General features: G+C 32.9%; 1 long non-coding RNA gene across 1 annotated transcript in view; it reads left to right on the top strand.

The window, feature by feature from the left end:
- Window positions 1-3285: 3285 nt before the first annotated feature.
- The window catches only part of LOC116419368, a 46968-nt gene continuing 42246 nt past the window's right edge, over window positions 3286-8007 (top strand). The window contains exon 1 of the long non-coding RNA XR_004229662.1: window positions 3286-3442. This is a non-coding gene — a long non-coding RNA (uncharacterized LOC116419368). The remainder of the gene's footprint in view (window positions 3443-8007) is intronic.

Genomic DNA, 8007 nt, shown 5'->3' with positions numbered 1-8007 from the left:
TTAGAAAATAACACCGGCTTAGAGTAACCTAAGCATTCGTTAGTTTGGTAACAAGGGATACTTCAGAGCTCTTGCTGTCCCTTCTGATTAGCTGCCAAACTACAGGCCTCTCTATATTCCCTCAAGTATGTCTCAGTAACTAGCTTTGGGAAAATGGCCTTTGTATTTCTCTGAGAACCCAGTTGAAACTCATAGGTTTGGAGTTTCAGCATAAGTTGAACCTTTTGGTTCAAGTTTACTTGGTCTTGGCAAGCATGTCTTCCTGTTTTCAAGGGAGAAAAGACTTTAAAGATTTCTTCTTCTTCCTTTTTTTTTTTTTTTTTTTTTAAGAAAAGCTCAAAAGGCATCTTAGACATCAAATAGCTCTTACAACACAACCTTTTGATGATTTCAGTATAAATGAAACAGAAACATATGGATTCCATTTCCAGAAATTACACATGGTTACCCAAATTAAGGGAAAATGTGCTTAGTACGATGTCTTCTGGGTGTTGTGGAGGCCCAAACATCACAGGAAGAATTGGAAGTTGATGAATCCAGTATATTTACCCATCTCTATTTATAAAACTGGCAAAATGCCCTTGATTCACGAAGGCTTCTAAGTAGCTCACATCTGTTGGTTAGGCAACAAACAGCAGCAGCTTCCAAGATAACTCTGCTCAGGTCTTTCGGAGCTCAATCTGAAAACAAGGCCCATAGCCCTTGTTCAATCAGTTCCCCATTGGAGCTGATTTTATTTACTACTGTTGATAAAATCTGTGGTTATTAGAACTGCAAGGGTTCTTAGAGATTTCCTACCAGGGATTTTTAACTTGAGGACCGTGAACTTGTTTTTAAAAGTATTTTGATAACTGTTTCAATACAATTTGCTTCCTTTGTAATTCTATGTATTGTATTTTATTCATTTAATTTTTTTTAAGAGAAAGGAGTTCACTTAATAATCTTTGTATCATTTATAAAACAATCCACAATTTCTTCTACTTCCTAAGGTACCATGAAGAATCTTTTGACTCCAAACAATAATCTGAAGAGCCCAACAAAGCCAAAGAGTCTCATCAATACATAAAAACCCACATTTTGACTCACAGATGTACCTTTATTCTCATTGGGAAATTCCAGGCCATTTTACTTTTCACAAAACTATGATTCTTGTATCTGTGTTTCACAATAAACTTTTGATTAAAGGATTAGAAATGAGCAAAACTGAGAGATAGCATCTATCTTCATAGTCTGCCAAATGTTTAAAACTCATTATATCAAAAATTAACCTCATCACCTACCTCCCCCCCCAAAAAAATGTATTATTTCTTGCTTGTATTATTACAAATCAACTTGTAATTACTTGTCTTATTACATGATTCTGCTCTGAGCTTACACAAAGCAATGCTCACATTGTTTTCCCCCCAGTGGCCATAGCAGAAGTACAAAGTTGACATTATTGAGGTTTAATAAAAACCAATTGACAGGGTAGTTGATCTCTTCAAAATAATTACAGAGAATTATACCATTTTAGATTTGAAAAGGATAATGTAATTTCTCCTTCTTACCTATATAAAATGATATTCAATATAGTCAATATTCATGAGAAGTTTTCCATCTAACAAAGCAGTTGATTTTCTAAGAGGCAGTCTTTGGGCCAATTATGAAATATCTACAATATGACTTTAAAAAATAAAGTTTACTGCCTTTAAACTCCAATGTATTCAAAACTCTGTACCATTGTAAAGATCACCTTTAAGTAAAGTAAAAGACAATAAATCTACTTAAAAATCCTCACTTTAGTTCTCTCTGCAGTACCACACCATCTCCCCTATTTCATCTCTTTTTCAGGTTTTCTGTCACTATAAAGACAGGTGTTACCTTAGGCAATCTTCAACTTTCTTCTTTTCTCATTATACTGTCTATTAGGGTGAATTTATCCATTTCTATTGACCTCATTTGTGATTTCTATGAGTGACTCTATACTCAATTCTCTCCCAAGATCAAGCCAATATTTATCAATTGCTGTTCATCTCTACCTTCATAGTCTGCCAAATGTTTAATACTCATTATATCAAAAATTAACCTCATCACCTAGCTCTTCCCCCAAAAAAAGAACCTCTGTTACTCCTTCCTTCTTTTAATAGCATCACTGTGCTTGAAACCTGAGTTTTCTATAACACTGTCCACGTCCTCACTTCTCCATATCCAAATTCAATTGTCACAGCCTGTGGGTAATAATTCCTCAATATCTCTCATATCTAGCCCTGTGTTCTCTTTATACTGCAACCAAATCTTTTAATGTATTATTTCTTGCTTGTATTATTACAAGTCAATAAATCAAACATTTATTAAAAACCTAGTATGTTCTAGACACTATGATAGTCACTGGAAATTCAGAAACAAAAATGAAATAGTTCTTCAAGGAACATAAATTTTGAAGAAAATGTTCAAAATAAACATAAATGGGGGGAAAAGGACACTAAAAGCTGGAAGGATAAGGAAAACTTCATATAGAAGGTGCCCTTTAAATGGAATTTTGAAAGAAACAATGGATTATATGAAGTAGGAGTGAGGTGGAAATTCCAAGCAGAGGAGGCATCCAACTAATGTAAAGGCATAAAACTGAGAGATGGCATCTCATGTGAGGAACAAGAAGGCCAGTTTGACTGGACCATGGATGTGGAAAGGAAAGTAATATATGATACAGTTGAGCCCCCCAAATGAAGAGATCTGGAAACTTACAAAGGAATTTATATTTGATCCTACAAACTCTAGGAAATCACTATAGTTTATCGAGAAGCGTGTAGACTTGCACTTTAAGAAAATCACTTTGGTATCTGTGGAAGGACAGATTTTTAAGAAGAGATATTTCAAACAAGGTGACCAATTAAGAGGTTACTGCAATGTCACAGGCAGAAGGTGATCAGAACCTAAAGTAGGTGATTATGTAATTAGAGAAAAGAGGATGGATTTGAGATATACTGTTAGGGTAGAAATAGAACAAATCTTTTCTGCATAAAATGTATATATTAAAGTTCTTGGAGAAGTCTTATCTCCCTATATAAACTATTTTATTCTCCTAACAACTATCTGGAAGGAATCACAGAAATATAAATTATAAATAAAAATGAAAATTAAACAAAATTAAAATCCCTTATAAAAAAAACTTTCAAAAGATAGCTAAAAAACTATAGTGGTTAGTAGAGCTGTCACACTAAGAAAACCAGCTATACAGCTCAAGAAAAATACACACACACATATACATATACACATGAGCAATTAGGGGTGAGGAGAGGAGTCATATTAGGTAAGCTATTGTGAATTCATGCAAATAAGTGTGAAGTCATAAATATAGCTGAGAAGAGGGAACAATAATCAGCACAAACTCCAAAAATTAGGGACCAGAAGTTATGTCCAGATGGAAATATCCAGAGCAAACAAGAACAAATAAAAAAGTGATGTAAGTAGCTAATAAGAATTCAAGTACCACAATAAGGATCACAAAATATGTGGCAGCAACAACTTGAAAGCAAAGGAGATCTTGTAATATATTCCAAAAGTCAAAACATAAAGATTTACACTCAAGAATAACTTACTCTGCAACACTGAGTATAATAATGTAAGGGAAAAATTAATCCTTAGTATAATGAATCTTATCCAGCATTTTAGGTGAAAAGAACAGACATGAGGAAAAAAATGAGACAAAAACTAAGGTATCCAAAAAAAGATTGTAGAAAGGTAAATGTTTTTTGAGTCCTTAGAAGGGGGTAAATGATTATGAGTATTTCTATTCAAATGGGTAGAGAGAAGAGACACTTCAGAATCGTTATCTTTAAGCATGACAGAGGAACTTCAGTAAGATAAATAACATTTTTGTTGTTCTTTTTAAGAAAAGAAATAAAATGGAGGAATAAAGAAATACACTAGGGAAAGAATAAAAGTAGAATATTATTTCACATAAAGGATGTGTGTGGGAGAGTACATAAACAAGAAGAAAGGGAGTAGGAGGAATAAACATTTTACAGTTTTTTAGTAAACATAATAGCATTTATATTGCACTCTGAGATTTGATAAGTGCTTTATATATATTATCACATTTCGTCCTAACAATAGCCCTTCGAAGTGGGTGATAGTATTATTCCCATTTTATAGAAGAAAAAACTAAGGTAGAGAGAAAAAACTGAGATTAGTAATTTGCCCAGGATCACACTCAAGTCTTCCTGACTCTCAGTTCAGCATTCTTCATTCTTATCTGAAAAAGACAAGAATGAATACAAAGAGAAAATATAATATAGAAAACCATTAAACTAGGAAGGAAAAAATTTAGGAAAAGGAAAGGAAGAAGAAACCATGATGGTAAATGTTTGACAGACAGTATGGGAGGGAGGGGTGGGAAATGTGTACATGATGTGCTTTGAAGTACAGTTGTAATCTGCAACATTAATATTTTCTCCTTCTTAAAGTCTGGTCAACCAATAAATCAAGGCCTGATTTGTAAAATTTGCTGATTTCTGAGGTATAAAATTTCACATTGAAATTTTACCAAACTTACAAACTTCGAATTCAGAAGATTGATCATAAAATCAATATTAAGGAAGAATATATAAGAATTTGAGATCTCTGGGGTTTTGATGAAGACAAGAATACATCATGAAAAATTAGATAATTTTATTAAAGGGAAGGACAATGAGACAACATGGGAAACTTTGAGATGCAAAGATAATTTTTATATCATTATAAAAACATATCTCTAAATATAAATATAAGTAAAAAAGCATGAGAGACAAAAAATTTCAATAAATTGAACAGGCAACTAGAAAGACAAAGTTGCAAAAAACTCCTACTAAATGCCAAAATAAAAAATTCAAAAAATAAATCAAAGATGTAATGTAAATTGAAAGCAAAAATACCATTGAATTGTGAAATATAATTTGGAACTGGTTTCCAAAACACAAAGACCTAATAAAATAGAAAAAAAAAGTAAATTAATCTGATTAAAATAGAAGAAGACCAAATTGCTTATATTGAAAAAGAAACAGAATTCACAAAGGAAGAAGAAACAGAAATTGTTAGAAACTATTGTGCTTAATCATAAGCCCAATAGGACAACAAAAGTGACAACCAAAATAAAATGAAATATTTACCAAAAATATATATACATATAAGCCATATTAAAAAATATGAAATAATTTAAATTATATAATCTAAGAAAGATCAGTTGAACATGATATAAAGGAACTAACACAGAAAAAGAACCTTGAAATATCTCAGCGACCCAGGTGCCCATGATAGGCTAGGTCACAGTTCTTACACATACATAGTTACAACCCTCAGAGCTGGACTCACAAGGCTTGCCTGCTGGACTTCTAGTGGTTCTTTCCACATTTTGTGATCTTACAAAACCCTGTATTAAAGGAAATACAAAGAGAAAGTAGAATCACTCCAAAGGTTTTCTTAGAAAGTCATGTACTCGTGGGTTGGCTGTTTGGAGAAAGAAGGGCAGTAACTGACCTTCCAGTACTTAGAGCCCTTATACTTCATGACTATCAGGAAGGGAAAAAGAATTTATCTTTTTGACAACTTTTTGGATGTATGCTCATTTCTGATTCAACAGACAAAATGATTTCTATTCTCATATAGTAAGGCAACAGAAAAGTCACAAAATATCTGTACTCACTCTAAGATGGAGGGCAGGGTCTTCTGTTCCACTTTTTTAGAAGTAGGGTCCCTAACCATCATATCGGTTGTCATTGATCAGATCAAACTACATATAATTAGGAACTGGAATCAAGAATAATACAAATGTATATATGTATATGAAATTATGGATTCATATACATACATATATGCATGAATAAAATTCTGATTTTTCTCTGGGTTTACAATTCCATATCTTCAACTGTTTGCCATATGTTTATATTTAGAACTCATCATATTCTCAAATTCAATAGATCGAAATTGAGGCTTCTTCCATCTTCTCAAATCAGTTCTTCCTCTGATGTGTCTATTTCTGTCAACAGAATCACTGTTTCCCTAATTCATCACTGCCTAACATCTCCATTTCAAATCTTTCCTGAAGATCTGTTAAGTCTCTCTTCATAATATTTCTTGTTATCCATACCTTCCCCCCTCCCCATTCCTCTTGTTACCATTCTTATTCAAGTATTATTACTATGGGGTCTCAGTCTCCATTGGTTTTCAAGTGGAAGACAATCAGTTATAAATGTTGAAGACTTGTCTCATATTTAAGGAGCAAGTGAATTGGATTATCTTTGATTTCTTTTCTGACTTAAAGATTCTTTAATTCTGTTGTCATATCATTCTTACTGATCTTTTCTTCATTATAAATTTCAAACTCCTTAGATTATACCTTTTTTTCTTTAAAAAAAATTCACTTTAATAGTCACATTTTTTAATCCTGTGATTTTTCAAGGACTTCCTGCCCCATACCATAAAACCCTTACTCATAACAAAGAAACAGAGTTAAATAAAATAAAATGGCACATTAGTCATATCTGATGTCTCCATCATTCTATACTCTCTAAACCATCTCTATACCATCATCTATACCATTCTCTAAACTGAATGGTGAGAAGTCTGCTTCCCTAGCAGCCCTATGAAATCACAACTGATCACTGCCAGAACATCTTTCAAGGCATCTCACAATCTTATCTTTCATTATTCCCAAGACAAAACCTCTATTCCAATGTAGGTGGTTTAGTCAACTGTTCCCTTAATATGTCATGCTCGTACTTATTTATACCTAGAACAAAAAAAAGCAGTATGTAATACATTGGAACTAATATTAGATACAAATGGAGAAGATTCTGAGGTCAGCTCTTGGCTTTGCTACTTGTTATTTATGTGACCTTGGGCAAAGCTCTTAATCTTGTCCTCAACTGTCAAACAAAGGTGAGGAGTGGGTTAGCCATCTTCCAAGATTCATCTTTTGTTTTGTGACCCTGTATTTTCCCATATATCTCTTATCCAATATTCAATTTCTATTTAAATTCCACCTTTTAAAAGAAATCTTTATAATCATTTCACTCTATATCGATTTTAGCCTTTTTTGAACACAAGAACTGATAGTTATAACTTAGTTAATAATTCAAGGCATCATGTGATTAACTGTATCTTGATGCTATGTCCAGTTTATCCAACTAGATATCAAGCACTTCTGACAGCAGGTTTCCTACCCTCTGTTTCTTAAATCTTTTGTAATGGATAGAGAGTAGTTAAAAAATCAGAAAACTTTAGTTCAATCCTGTCTCTGACACAAACCTAGCATATGACTCAGGTTAATTTCCCTTAATCTCTCAGTGTTCCAGTCAAGTCTCCAACACCACAAATTGCAGAGCATGTGTCAATTTGAATTAGTAAAGGAAGCTCTTCACTAGCATTTCCTTACCCTGATTAAATTACAGGTATGTACATATACACATACATGTAACACACATGTGTACATATAAATGCAGTGTATGCATATATACAGACATGCATAAATGTTATGTGTGTCTGTGATTATATACATGTATGTCCTATTGCATTATATAATGTTATAATATTCAAAACAAACTCGGAATTAGGACCCAAATCACCTATTCCCTAAGGAAGTCTCTGTTTTCTTACAATACACTGACTCTTCCCATAGTAGATAATTAAAAAAAAAAAGATTATTTAATTGAATTGGAGATAAAAATTTTCCAAATCATATTGTTTGCAATTTACCTAGGACTAAATTTAGAAGAGCAAATAGGCTTTTGCTTGAGCAATAGCTCAAGAATGACAAAACATATGACACATTCTTGCTGTTGAAGGAAAACTGGGTTGCTCACTTATGATACAAATTGTTCCATGTAATTTTCATCCTTGTTACCAGGTGACATTGCCAAGGTCAGTGATGACATTTTGATTTAACAATAAACTATCCTATTAAAACTCACAGGGAAGGGAATTCCTAAACTGAAGTGGGGAGGAGGGGGAAAGAAATAAAACACGCCCCCCCCAAATGGTTTCCTAAATTTA

The sequence above is a fragment of the Sarcophilus harrisii genome, chromosome 1 (genome assembly GCF_902635505.1).
Source record: "Sarcophilus harrisii chromosome 1, mSarHar1.11, whole genome shotgun sequence".
In the NCBI taxonomy this organism is placed as follows: domain Eukaryota; kingdom Metazoa; phylum Chordata; class Mammalia; order Dasyuromorphia; family Dasyuridae; genus Sarcophilus; species Sarcophilus harrisii.
The sequence above is the reverse complement of the archived record's forward strand: the minus strand, read 5'-3'. Positions and strand labels throughout refer to the sequence as shown.